Genomic DNA, 15,819 nt, shown 5'->3' on the forward strand with positions numbered 1-15,819 from the left:
ATGTCACGTATAACAGCAGACCTGGATTTGCCTGTTGGTAAAACAGTAATCAGTTAAGTCGCTCAATAAATGCACTTATTAGGAATAAAGTCTGTGTGTGTATAGATAGAATCGGAGGATGAAACCCTCTTTATTAGTCACATACATGCACACAGCAGAGCACACACAGTGAAATTGGTCCTCTGCATTTAACCCATCCTAGTACTAGGAGCAGTGGGCAGCTATTGTGCAGCGCCCGGGGAGCAATGGGGAGGGGGGATTGGAGGTGTCCGGTGCCTTGCTCAAGGGCACCACAGCAGGGCCTAGGAGGTGAACTGGGACCTCTCCAAGTAGCAGTCCACCTTCCATATTTTCAAGTCTGTTCGGGGACTTGAACCGGCGACCTTACGATTCCCAGTCCAAGCCCCTACTGACTGAGCCACTGCTGGTGTCTCAGTATATAGTAGGCTATGCTACACGCTGGCCATCTGATATACACAAAACTATTGTAATGTTATGATGAGACGACGTGTCGTTATAAGATAGAGCATATTTAAGTAGCCTATTGTAAGTTGTAGCATAATATTGAATCTAGCTCATTTTTTGCTCCGTTGCGCTGCGTTTGGTGTGACATCATCGTCACCGGGTGACGTCACTCAGCACCCCCAACTCTGAATGACATCTAAAGGTGTCCCCACACAACATGGGATGTAAACATAATTCCTACGTAGTGTTAATACAACAAATCATATTGATGAAAATAAATCATATAAATAATATATGTAAACAAACGTACCAAAAATGACATAAATAATATTTATGGCAGTTAAAGGCGGGCTTTAGGATAAAAGCAAAGATGCATGCTTTAGTATTTTCTTCTCCCATAGGAAGAAACCATGGATGTTTAACATGAACTGCATACAGCTTTGGAGGCGGGGCCTCGTTCATTCCTGTGAGAGCTGCTCATTAGCGCATGAAGACAAAATGGCCTGAGATTCTCGAGCGCAAAACGTCACAAATTACCCATCATGCCTGGCTGTCGAGAGCATAGATAGTGCATGTGCAGTTGAGTTTCCCCTCAAGCCCCGCCCCCGATCTCCCGCTCTGGGCTCAGTAGAATGAATGGAGAGAGAAAATAAATCTGGATTCAGCTTTTAGCGCATTTTACAACTTTAAGGACATACTGTTTTTAATAAGGGCTATAAAAGGGTTCATACTGGGTAGTTTATTGGTTTTAAGAAATTATCCACTGGTTTCCAGACGTCTCTTTCCCAATGTAAGTCAATGGGAAAAAGTATTTCTGGGCCGGGTGACGTCAGACTGATACGGAAGTTGTAGTTCTGCTGTTTGGCCACTACGAATATTTTCTCAGAGTCCGGAGCACTTCCTGGGGGCTTGGAATGAACAGGGAGTCACCGGGTTTACGACCCCCTCCACTCCACTAGGGGTCTCTGTGTTTGTGTTCGGCTGGCTGGCTCTTATTTGCATTTCAGGTATTCCTTTGCTCTCCCCGATGAGCCACACCTGAATGGCTGGAATTAAAGGCCAACACCATCCCATTCTGCCGGGTGCAATCTTCTGTTGGACATGGCCGCCCGCATCTTTGTTTTGGCACATTTCACACACGTTTTGCTTAGTTTCTTTTGAGTTTTTTTTGTTATAATTTAAATAAATATGCTTTTTGTTAGACCTAACTCGTCTGGTCTCCCATCTTTGTTGCAGCCCATGAGCCGGGCCTTAACACCGCCAATGCTATTTATAGATCCATGGGTTGAACTGATGAATGATGGTGAGGCTCCATTGAGCAACTATAAGATGCACTTGTGAGAATAAGTCAATATATTGTACTGGAACTTTAAGGGTCATAAGTCACTGTTGTAGTGTTGCCCACGGACCGGATGGTGGGCGACACCTTGGAGTTTCGGTTGTTATTGTTTGTAGCTTCACTGTAGCATGTAACTAATAGGATATTATGTGTTTGTGAGTATATGGAGAATGGCGCGTGGCGTTTCATACTAAACACACCGCCTCCAACTCCCACCCATTGACGTTAACATATCAACTGTTACTATGTGTTCTGTTATGTAGTTTCACTAACCACATATGTTAAACCTCCCGAGAAGCTTCTTGGATTCTTTCCGATTATTTCCTTCTTAAAGATTTAGAATCCAACACACTCAAATTTTGTTCAATATTTTTTTATTTCATTGTCTTGGTGTTTGTGAGGACTCCTTTAAAAATGGCCTGTTGGTAAAGAGGGCATGGTCAGTCTGTGTCAAAATTACAAATAAAATCCTGTCACTGCTTGGATGCGTTTGTGTCATTGGTGATCCAGCCATCCACTTACCGAATTCTGGGTTGTTGGGATGGTGCCTATTCTAGACATTGCACAGATTATAAGGAGTTAGAATTAAATCAATATCTAATTTGTTCGGAACTCAAATTCATTAATCAATCAGTTAGTCCGATCATCCACTAATCATAATTTGTGAGTTAGGCAGCAGTTAAAAGGGGAGCTCAGAGGTGGAATTTGTCTATGATTAAGCCATTATTAAGCGCACACAGAAAATGAGAGTACACGTTCAGTGGGGCTGAATCAATTCTAATCAATGAGGTAATGAAACACTTAAAGTGAGTGAGACTGAGATCTCTAAAAGAGACATTGTGATGCACTTTTGTCGCCAGATTTAGCGAGAAAGTCACCAAGTTGCCAACACTGCCATTACCATGGAGGGGCTCAGGTGGGGGGCGGAGAGCCAGAAACGCGTCCGCAAAGTGGCGTGGCCAGAAGCAGCTCATTAGCATTTAAAAGCTACAGACACAGAAATCAGCACTTTTGGAGAAGAGCTGAAACCGAGGGGTTTATGGCATGCTATAATTCATGATCTGTTTCGTATTTTGAGCAAAAAAAACTCATGTTTTGTATAAATTCTATAATATTTTGTTGAAAGTATTATACGTGACTTTTAATGCAGCTTTTTAAGTAAACGCTGTGCATGTTTTGTCATGTTGGCAAATGATTTCTTAATGCTGCGCATGTGTTGTGTTGTTGGTAAAGATTTGTCTTCACTTGCATGTGTTTTGGCACATTTGTGTTTTTATATTTGCATAGTTTCTGAAGCTGCAGCGCATTTCTCAAATTAAAGTGTTTTGGGCCATTGCTGCACGTTTGCACTTGTCAATTACCGTAGTGTTATGCTAGTGTTATATTTTCAAGGTTATAAGGACTGTTAATAATGGAGTGTTAACTCCTGATCTTTTCACAACCTACACTTGCACTGATGTTATCCTAATAGTGTTTTAGTAATTGTTTATTTCTGCGTCAGCACATGTAAGTTATCTTTTCTAAATACGACTGGGATACAGGGAAAGTAATGTGCTCCTTGTTTCATGTAACACCTGCACTGTGGAGTTCTGAACGAGTAACATACATCACAAAATACATCTTTAATGATTAATCAGAGTAACATTACACAACAATAACATGCATGGGGATAACTTTACTTCACACTGACATAAAAGCTTGTGTCCCTAGTCTCCCTGCTCTCTCATGAAAGCAGTGGTGTAGTGGGGATTTTTTAAGTGAGGGTACGCTATTTGTGACGTCACCCCCCAAACACACACACACACACACACACACACACACACACACACACACACACACACACACACACACACACACACACACACACACACACACACACACACACACACACACACACACACACACACACACACACACACACACACACACACACACACACACACACACACACACACACACACACACACACACACACACACACACACACACACACACACACACACACACACACTCCCACCCAAAAAGCCATACATATATTCAGCTTAACATGCAGAAATACACACAGGTGTCATATAGATTATTGTTTGTTTTATTTAAAATTCAGTACTTACATGAAAGCGCTTGGTACCGTCAAAGAAATCGCCACACTGGGTCAGGAGGCTCACTGCGAGATTCGGTTGCAAGTCTTGTTCTCCTGTCTTCAGCCGAGCGATGGCATCGCAACCAAGTGGTCACGTAGCTTGTCGGATCCCACTGTGTCATCGGTGGTCCATGTAGCTTGATGAACATCAAAGCAGATACCCTTTCGATCAGTAATCTTGTGCGGATTGGGGTGATAATAAGATTCATTTGGCTGAATCCCCTTTCGCACTCTGCAGTGCTGCATGGGATGACTTTCGTGCAGTTCATTAAAGGCCTAAGATCAGGTGTTTGGGGATCGATTAAATCCCTAAACCCGTTGATTGCACTCGCAATATGAAGTCTGAAGCGTTTGCAGAGTGCCGCTATTTCCTCCTCTCCAAAACCAGGCGGCATATCTTGCGCAGGCGGCCAGTTCTCGCGCTCCAGAACTTTAAGTTGCGAAATCAACTGGGTATAGTCCGACTCAGCTTGGGCATTTGCCGGTCCGGATGCTGCAGTTGTGAACATCCGACGGCTTAAATTGTTGCTTAGACTTCTAAGAAACTGTTGCCGGTTTATGGAAACAATTTTTGCATTGTCTGTTAGCTCAACGGAGCCAAATCTGCCTGCTGAGATAGCGATTTCAGCAGCAAGGACTTTTGTCCCAGGTCGTTCTCCCATTGCATCAATGAACCGAATGCTACGTTTAATCAGTTTGTCTGCGTAGGGCACTGATGCAGTGCGTTTTGCAAACATTCTGACAGTAGAGCTAACTCATGCAGCGTGTCATTCATAAGTGCTAAATCCAGCAAAAACTGCTTTGAAGTCAGCCGCTTCAACAGACCTCTATATGACAGCCTATCAGAGGCCGATCGCTTCTCATCTGTCATTGCATTGGTAAAGTGAGCACATAACGATTCAAAATTATCCCAAACGGCAGACACTGTGCGGAAAGAACTAGCCACCCATCTTGTACTTAACACACGGCCGATTTTCCCCACTTGTTGTTCCAATATTTCAGCACACTCTGCCAGCTCTTTTTTATTTTGGGGTGATCTACTGTACACAGTGTATAATTTGTCCATGAATGCCTGAAAATGGTTTACACCATTAACGTCAGACACAGTGTCGTTAACTGCGAGCTCTAGTCTATGATTTAGACAATGCCACGTCAAAATATTGGGACAGCGTTCAGTCATTCGTTTGGCCACACCAGATTTTCGCCCCAACATTACGCTGGCTCCATCACTTGCAAAAGCTATTAAGTGCTTCTTTAGATATGCGTCATCAAAACCATGAGCATGGAGGCATTTGAGTAGAGTTTGCAGAATTGTGTCCGCTGTTTGGTTAGGAAGTTCGATTAAATCCAGGAACATAAAGTGTGGGTCGTATAACTTGTCTGTCTCACATTTGAGATAGACGATCAATGTAGTTTTGCACCCTAGGGTCGTTGATTCGTCGATCAGGACTGATATTTTGCCTTCCATTTCCTGAATGCGTTGACAGGCTTTTTTACGCATTTGGGAAGCAATGTGATCTGTAATTTGTGATGCACTGTAACGGGAGTGCAAGCCAATGCCCGTGTCAATCCCATTCTGGCTTTGTAACTCCATCAGTCCATAATGGTCAGAAAATGGCCTATTTTTCTGTGCTATGTGGTAGACGGTTCGGAACACGGCACTAGTAGCCTTCGTGAAGGATGCATTCATTCTATCACAAACTTTATGGATTGTCTCTCTTTTTGCTCTAGCTTGAATCCGTTGAGCAGCAACGTGACCACTTGACTGGAGGTGCCTCAGAATTTTTTTTCGAAGAGAGGTTAACATTGTGCTCTTCTCTGTTCCACTATGGGTGATACTGTAGGACCGCCATTCATCTCCCATTCGCGAACCTTGGGCTTTGAATACAGATAGATCACTAATGGACGTGCACACTTTGCAGCCCAGTTTCCCGTCCTTTGCGTCGATCCAGGGATAGGCCTCCTTTTTTCTCTTCCACATCTCCTCAGTCCAGATCGCGAACGGTGAGCTGTCGGAGCTCCCCATAGAAATATGGGAGCTCCCCACCACCTCCGCGCTAGCATTAGCAGAAGATGTGGGAACTTCGGTGGTGGTGCTGGCTTGTGGCTCAGTCAACGTCTCTGGCTCCTGAATTTCATTGCTGACATCTTTCCGAAAATAAAAATCAATACTTTTCTGTCGATTTGACATTTTAATAACTACACTAACCACACTGAAATCAAAATAGGCTACACATCACATCCACGTTCTCGTTGTTTTTTTTTTGTCTTGTTTTAAGTCTCAGGTTGATGACGATTATCGAATGTTCATGTTATGTTCATGTCGTAGCCAATATAGGTCACGGACAGATACTGGGGATGTCTTATGTAGCCTATGTAGGTTGTTCTCACCATTGCCAATATCTCCGGATTGACATTTGAGTTGTAAGCTATTTTTTTTAATTTTTTTTTTAGTTGTAGCCTAAGCTATTTTATATTTATTATTTTTTTATATATCACGTCGGGAGAAGTGGGTGGACGGCGTACCCCCGCGTCCAACGCCCACTACACCCCTGCATGAAAGACAGACCAGGGTGAGGCAGTTTTTTTTTATCGAGAAAAAGAATCCCTGCGGTGAGGCAGTTTGTTTTATTTGCATAAACACCTGCTCTTAATTGATTTTGACCAGAAATGTCCAAATGAATGCTGCATATTTAAATTAGAAATGGCACCACAACAACCGTATTTACAGGTTTTCACTCCTCTTGGCTGCAGAGTCCTCCGGGGGGCGATGAGGGAAATGATTTCGAAGACACATTAAACAGCTTTCATATGACAGTAATCTAAGTCCTGATTTATGCTGAATTATGCATGATCTTCCAGTTATTACCTTTGAGGAGGGAGGAGATAAATAATATAACACTCTGGGAAATAAGTCATCTGTTTGCAGCCAGAATCATCAGACACTGTGTTTGATCATCGCCACTGTTCTTACCGTCTTATCCCCAGAGCAAAGTAAACAAGACAGGGAAGTTTTCCGTTTGTAGGAGCAAGTTCTACACTTTGGAAGATTCCAGCTTTAGTAACCATGTGCGGATGTTTGTATTAAGCTTATACAAACACACTTGCTGAGGATTTAATATCTCTAGTCCCTAGAGGTTTCCCCCACCCAAATAACAGTTTCAGATTACTGTAACAGAACAGGATTAAAATACCTGGATTTCTCAAATTGAAGATGGACAGCAGCAGTGCGACTCTTGGGGAAAACATACCTACCTGGACCTCTGTGGGGGGGACCGGGGGGATTCACTTCACGTGTAAAGAATTTTCTTTACATTGGCCTTCATGTATAAAATATGGGAAGGCCTAAATCCTGGATAGGCGGCCTGACACCCGTTCTGGCAAACTGCATACAAGTACTTTGGTTTCTATTTAGCTATAAGAAACTCCATGTTATCTACCCAGAATCACACAGCCTCAAACAGGATTAACCTTGCTGAGATCTGGACTCTAACCATCTTGAACCAGGTTTTGTCTCAGGCTTGCAGGACATGACAGTGGTCTGGGCTTGTCTTGCTTTCGCTGCATGATACACTGGGACCTTGTGTTGTAACAAGGCGTGCTCCCTCTCTCTTCATCCTGAATACCAGCACTGCTGCTGATGGAATGTGTTGTAAACAAGTGAACTTAATGAAATCTCTTATCGGCGGGGCTCACTCACCACCGGGGACACCCTGCGTCTAATGCAGCAATTAATTCTGCAAATGAGTTATGAGTGAGTTATGCAAGGCGATATTGCCCATTACAGCTGGGCTGATTGCATTATAGCTTGGATATAATTGAGATGGCAGACCCAGAGTAGAAGCTGCTGAAGCTTTACTGCAGAGGAGAAAACAGAAAATCAAGGCTACGCTCACAATGCAGCATTCTAGCTGATCTTTATAGCCTCAGCTGCAGATTCACAGGCTTTATTTGTCATATGCATAAAGGCTACAGAGTAGTTAAACAAATGTAAATATGTGCAATAAAATAGTTCAGTTGAACATAATGGTACATGTAATTTGCAGGAATAATAATGTATTTAAATATAAGATTGAATAACATAAACATTTACTGTAAAATGAAAAAAACTGTTCAGTTGAATAAATTGAATATACTGTTATAATATAAACATACTGTATGTCTCTATAAAAAGATATGAAGAAGAAAGGGGGTGACAGCAACTAATAAAGATTATACATCCATCTTTGAAGGTGACAATATAATCCTTCGAGGCTCACATCATCCATTTCTCTGCATTCCTACATTTGTGTCTCCTGTCTATCATGTTAAAGCTGATTTTGCTAGGCATCCATGCCAGGTGAATGACATGAGATTAAGACTGTAATGGGAAAACTACCAAATCCTACTCCAAGCTTTCTGATATAATTTACACGTGAGCCACATGGTCATTGAAAGATGGAGCAGCTCTGCCGGCCACTGGAACGCCACTTCTTCAACTATTTACAGTAAAATGGAAATTAATTCAATCAGAACAAATTTGAGGCACGTTTTAAAAGCATTTACAACTATGCAGGCTTTATGTGGCTTGAACTTGCACATCCAGCACTGCAAACACACTACCTTGACTCTTTAGAAGCTTTCTAGGCACAGTAGAACGCACTTGTTTGTGTTTCAATCTTCTCCAATTCTTATTTACGCCTTCTGCTGCAGAGTATTGCGTCCTTTACCAGAGTGTCGTTTCCAGCCTTTTGGACTTATCTTTCTACCTCCTAGATTTTGGGTGTGTATTCTGTCTCTAACCCATATGTTGATGGGTTTTGAGGGTGATACACAGAAGGAAAATGGCCCTGCCGGAAGAGGAACAGCCTACCATGTTGGAGGAGGTACAGCGGAAAAATAAATAGGCTTCTGAAGTATCCTTAGTCTACCTGCTGTAAATGCATAGATATGGCATTTGAATGTTTAACACCAGTCGGGAAAAACAATATATACAGTACTTACGTCTGCAAGATTGACCAGTCTTGATAGGTCTGGGTCCCGTTAAGAGTGTCTTGAGTCGCGGAACAATGCAAAGTGACATTTCACGGTCTTCACTTTCAGAGAGGACATCCTTAACATTGTTGTTTGAATGATTTCTCCTGAAGCATTCTGGGATGGCTTTCCCACATTCCTACATACTGTGTTCCAAGATATGACGCACAATGATGTCTGTGAGCAACTCATATTGAGCATATATGCTTCTTTGGGTGAAAATAAAAGGCCATTTTGCTTCTCATATCTTCAATGTTAGTCAGTGGAAGACAGAATGTTGGCACCGTTATGTGTCCAAGGCCGACGTCTACAGCCTGACTTCGCCGTCAATTAGGACTACAATTGCCTTCTTCTGTGTTCATAAAAAAAAATATATATATATCAGCTAATCTCCACAGATACAGTTGGTAGTAAGAACAAGTTTAAACAAGTAAGAATATAATATTGGTGAATGGATATTGGGGCAACTACTAGGTAAAAAAAAGGGTTTCTTTCGAAGTTAGACAAGCCTATAAATCAGAGGTATTAAACTAAAATTCAACAAGGTAAGTTAGAGAAATTTCCTCAGGCAAAGGTCCGGCACATCAAAATGTCTAACTGGCGTTATGAATGAGTGTGATATACATTAGCTGTGACCTATAGTTGTATCAACATCTGCATGTAATCAACAACTGACTGTCTCATCAAACAAAGTACAATTCAAAAACAACAATATTTATTGTCACTTGAACTACATGTATACAGAATAATACTGAATGTTCCACTCGGGCTTCATTTAAAATAAAATAGAGAAAATAAATAAAATAGCTTTTGAAAATGTGTGAATCTTAAAAGAGCTTGTTTTTAGAACAATTAAATAAAGTGCAGCAGCAGCAGCTTGAGTTTCCCTTTCTTTGTGTTAACCGTTTCACATCTTAACAGTTTCAGCCAATTATAGAACATATCAGTCCGAACACATCATAACATTGAACCGTTTTAAGGTTTGTCTTTCTGTCCCTCTTATATTCCACTCCCTCACTGACTGTCTTTTGTTCAGTGAGAGGACTGAGCTCTAGCCTGTCCAGCCATGTCATACACGTGAAGGTGCTCATTGGTGCTCCACTCACCGCCTTCTCTCTCGCGCCAACTTGTCTCTTCTTCTTGTGTTTACCTCCCTGTATCGCTCACTCATCTCTTTCGCCCCGTCGGCGTCGGTTAAAATGGAATTGCCCTGTCAAAATGAAAATCCCTTATTAATGTATTGATTATAGGTCCGGGTCCGTATAGGTCGGCGTCAGGATCCGCCTGTTAGTGAACTATGCTATAAATAGAAAGAAAGGAATACTACCTCAGTTGTTTATTATTTTATTTGAGTTTTGCCTCTTTTGTTTGATTTGTTTTGGCTATTGTAATGCCCTGCTTTCTTTTGTATATATATACACATACATACATATATATACATATATATATATATATATATACACATACATACATATATATATATATATACGTATATATATGTATATATATATATATATAATAATATAAATATATATATATATACATATACATATATATATATATATATATATATATTATTATAAAAACAAGTCTTGTATTCGGACAAATACTGTATCAAAACGTTAGTCTAACCTCTTGTTGTCATTCACAAATGAAGGGTCCTCCACTTCATCATCCAAGTAGTCACTCTGACTCCAAGGATGAACCATCTTCCTCCTCCTCCACGTCAAAAAACAAGCTTATAGCTTGACTCAGGTTAAGAGTTCTCTTCATCATTAATAAAATATTAGTTATATCTTCAAAACTCTAAGTCTATCTAAATATCTCTCAATTCTCAATGTTTGTCCATCTCTTTCCTTCAATAGCCATCTGTCTTTGTCTCACTTCGTATCACTGTTTACCTTATAACCCCACTTCCTCCCTGGGAAATGCATCCTGTTGGGCAGGAGCTACAGTTTCAAGCATAATTTTCCGTTTCAAAAAATGATAAACTATGGCGAAGATAATAATAAAATGGCCGCCACCTTCCATTTTTTTAAATAATGGGTCTATTTGCACGAAACAAAGCCTGGAATAGAGTTTCAAGCCAGTATTTTTGCCAGAAGAAGCAGGCAATGTTGGCCGGACTGCTGTTTATATGCTGCGCTGGCATGGCGGTCGTCTCCTAGGGGTTATGGGCAGGCTCCATCCTATCTTAAAGGTGCCATAGAATGGAAAACTGTATTTACCTTGGCATAGTTGAATAAGGAGAGTTTGGTCCATTGAACAGACATACAGCGAACCTCAAACACCATTGTTTCCACAAATCATGAACATGCATATCACAGCGATAAAACGGGTGAATTACAACAATCCCTGCGTGTTACGTCACACACGGTAGTCCAGTCCCAACATCTGCATACACCAGCTGCTGGAAACACTAACCCTAACACTTCAAACATGGCTCAAACATGTAAGGTTGGATGCCTATAGAGCGCCACAGGGATGACGTATTTTTGTAGGCCAACCCGAAAGTAAGCTGCGCATGGGTTCCCTCGACAAAAAAGCAATGCAATATCTCCATAGGCTTTTGGAATATTGTAAAAAATAAGATGTGGAAAACTAACCAGTCTGATAAATGCACGTTTTGTTCAGCCGGATAATATCCACATGTCTACCTTACTTTTATAATTTTCAAATAATAAATCTAATCGCCAGAAGCAAAATGCTAACGTTATGCTATAAACGAACTACAGTTGAGTAAGCAGTCATAATAAGTCATAATTATTTAAATGAGCCCCAAATAAGGCTTCAGCTTGTTTCATTCTAGGACCAAATCATAGGGTTTTAAATGGGTCTGTAAAACCACATCTGGACATTTTTTGGATCAACTAAAGTTATATACCTTCTTTGTAGACATCAGAGAACAATTTCAAATACCAGATAGATGCTTTCTATGGCACCTTTAAAGTCTCTACTCTACTGTCCCACTATGGCACTGCGTTCCATAATCGGACCCCCACACACAAACACAAAAAAGGTTATTTGGCCGTTGGTTGATTTGTTCAAATGAAATGTGATAAAGATGCATCTAAAAATGTGATTTTTATTTTTTTTATGTAATTGTTTGATATTTTCCTTCTGTGGTATGTTGAAACCTGTTTTATTTTGAAATGTTTTCCCTTTTTATGTCTGGTCTAGTTTTAATTCCTGTCTTGTGTTTCCCTCCTGTCTGGTTGTGTTCACCTGTTGCCCTTGTGTTTCACCTTCCCTCCCCAGCTGTGTGTTGTCTTGTGATTACCCTTCTGTGTATTTAGTCTTGTCTCCCCTTGTGATCCGTGTTGGGTAAAACAATGCATTTAATTGGGAAACATCCATCAGAATCATGCCCTTGAGCAAGGCACCGGACACCTCCAATCCCCCCTCCCCATTGCTCCCTGGGTGCTGCACAATAGCTGCCCACTGCTCCTAGTACTAGGATGGGTTAAATGCAGAGGACCAATTTCACTGTGTGTGCTCTGCTGTGTGCATGTATGTGACTAATAAAGAGGGTTTCATCCTCCGATTCTATCCATCTATGTAAATGTGGCTTGACAGATAACATTATCTGTCACCAGATATATAAAAACTGAAGAAAAAGTAAAAGAAATGTGGGGTAGTATTGTATAACCTTCAGAACCTCTTAAGTTGCATAAAGGACAACTTTAAAGCTTTATTTTAGTTCTTAAAAAATACTGGGTCGATGAAGAGGATTTAGTTTTTTTTTCTTGTAGCTCACAGTTTTTTCCCATGATCTGTGGTCCACACTCCAGCATAGTAGGTAATGCACCTTAAACGCTAGGAGTCATCCGCCATAAAACAAAAAGAAAAAATATCCGTGTTGGGTGGTTGTCGTTGTTCCCCCCGGTCCCTGGTCAGCATATTTGTGGGTTCCACTGGTCCTTACATTCAACCGTGACACAGGGACCCCTAAGCTCCTAAAACCAATGTTTTCCTCCGAAAATACAAAGTCATGCACTAGAGGGTTAAACCACAACGCATAAACCGGAAGGGAAAATGCTAAACGTGTCTTGGCACTCTTTTAGATGGGAGGATGTGGTTCATAGCTGTGTAGAGCTGCCGGTGACAGCCAGAGTAGCGGGTTAGCTGTTCCAGTACAGGACGGGGAGTGTGAGCCACACTATTTGTACGACTACCACCAAGCAACACCGACGCCAGCTGTGTTCTGTCCACGTCGTCCAGCAAATATACGACTTTGGCTTAGACCCCGGGGGATGATTTGGCCGACTGGGTGAGTTAAGTATATTTTTACATGGTTGCACGTGTCTTACATTTTAGGAGTGCTTTTATAGTCTAGGGAGGGAAAGAAGCTGTGCAGAGGCTATCCCGAGTAGGTGCTCTCACCTTAAGTCGATGTCGGGTGGATTGCGGAGTACATGCTATGTGGGTTGGCAATTGTTAAGTTGTGGTTCCTCCGGAAGAGGGTGATAGCATGCTGCGTTTTGAGTGGTCCCTTACGCAAAGAAAATATATTTCCCTATATATTAACTGTCAATATATTACAGTATATATTACCATATATCGAAGATATATCAGTAATTGACGCTTCCTCTGCAGTCTCTCGTCCAAAAAGAATCAACTGTACCAAAGCCCGTCTACGGAAAGCCCCTTCACTCTCTATTCACCCCCATTGTACCGAATTTGGCTGCAGTTCACCTAGGGGGCGATCGCGGGCGAGTGCAGAATACATGGACCCCTATGGAGCTAGGCGGCTAGCTACATCATTCTCCTAGCATATCGTCTACAAAATCCAAAATACTACTGTGGTTTCCGAGAGGTCGACAGGGATTTTTCGTCAAAAGTGGAATAATCTGGGGGTCATAGCCTTTTGTTTTCTTACAGGTTGGGCAGTTGCGACCCAGGTTCTGCTAGCATCTGGCTAATGAAAGCCGATTGGTCAATGAAGAACTCACGACTGGTTACGACCGAAGAATACGCTTTGTGGTACCTGTCCACAGAACATCAACAACGATTTGTAAATTATGAGTATCAAATAATGTCACACCTTTTCAAAACATGTAGAGCCGAGTTCAAATCAGTCCCACGGAGCCAAATCAGCTGCGATCGTATGCAGCTGTTGCTGCGAGGGAAAGGAAAGTGAAGGAGAGACACAAGGTGCCGTAAAGCAATTTATCACGCATGACGTCATCCGATTTACAAAAACCTAATTTTAGTCAAAATCAAGCGAATATAAAATACTAGCTATGTGTCGTTTGTGAGGATTATCCATTCCATGTTTAAAAAACTATAGCAGTGATTTAAAAAAAAATTATATCCAAAGAAATGTAGGAATCTATGGGTGGGGCTCCATAGGACCACATTCATTCTGCACTGGCCCACCAGCGCCCCCCAGGTGCAGTACCATACCGGAACGGTTTTGAGAGTGAACGTTCTCGTCAATATTAAAAGTTCTCTGACTGTACTGTCAAGTCCTGCTAGAAGGCAAATGTGGGGGCGGGGCTTTACCTGGATTGGCTAGTTTAGTCAACATTTTAGATTGACAGGTGATTTAACTAATCACACTATTTTAAATACTTTCATGAAGAATCAATTAAATCGAAATAATCTACATTGTGTAATGTTTATCTATATTTAGGGTAATTATTTGTTATTTAATTATTAATTAATTGTTAATAAAATGAATACTAATTTGTATTTGTATTATTCTCTGTTTATGTAGTGCAAAGTATTAAAACAATTAAGTTGGTACTCAGTCTTATTTCAGTGTCTTAATAACCAGGGGTTACAAATGGGCATGTTGCAATTGAATATTTAAAGTTACACATAGATACACGTATAGAAGTAATGGTTCATTCAAACTCATTTGATTTTGACAAATCCAATGTCGGTTACTAGCCTGTTGTTTAAATGATCACAGGAGACACTTCATATAAACTTGTTTAACTCATGAAAGATAAATGAGTGTTTCAATAAAACATATTATTATTATATTACATATAAAAATATAGTGCAGTTTTTGTCTTCATTGCAATATATTTTCTATTATGTTATCAATATATAGCCATACATGGTCCATGCATATATTGCTATATATTTAAAAATATAAGCACTACTTTCCCATATATGGAAATGTATGATCTCATATTTTCCAATATATATTTCTGTTTAATAAGGGGTGTGCCTTAATCTAAAAATCTAGCCCTGTGTTAAACTGCGTGTAGTGGATTTCACAGCCTAGTGGGGGTTCCCGGTGTCCCGTGGATGTGCATCCTCTCTTGTTCTCTCCCCTCCAGTTTATGAATTGTGGTTTCATGATAAAGATTGACTATATTTTGTTTATGTCTGATTTTGTGCCACATTTGAGCGAACAGTTCAAGCAACCTTTCGTGATCATGATACAGCTGACAGGATTGTCATGTTCACCGTGGTCTGCTGCAGTTTGTCAATTGCCTACTTAGTTGTTCTGAATTACTCTTTAATGTCACAGAGAATGGAGCAGGGTGGACTCAAATGCAAGACACAGGAAGACTTGGAAATTAGAAAAAGTATGAGAATTATTTTCTTATGCATTTAAGAAAGCTTCATTAACCAACTTGTATTCCAGAGCTCATGGTTATGGCTTGGTTTAGGTGACAAATGACGAAAAGGTGGGAGGCCTTATGACTATGGCAGAGGCTTCAATCAGGGTAAGACTTATTTGATATATTTTTTTACATTAAATAGTCTTGGAATAAATAAATATTTGTTATGTTTATAGGATATAGAACTGGTCCTGACAGAAAAGCATTGATGCTGTGTTCAAAATATGGGATATTTATGATACTTTTCCTCATAGGTAACTGTGCTGGTGACTGCGGAAATA

The sequence above is a fragment of the Eleginops maclovinus genome, chromosome 9, assembly GCF_036324505.1.
Source record: "Eleginops maclovinus isolate JMC-PN-2008 ecotype Puerto Natales chromosome 9, JC_Emac_rtc_rv5, whole genome shotgun sequence".
Classification (NCBI taxonomy): Eukaryota; Metazoa; Chordata; class Actinopteri; order Perciformes; family Eleginopidae; genus Eleginops; species Eleginops maclovinus.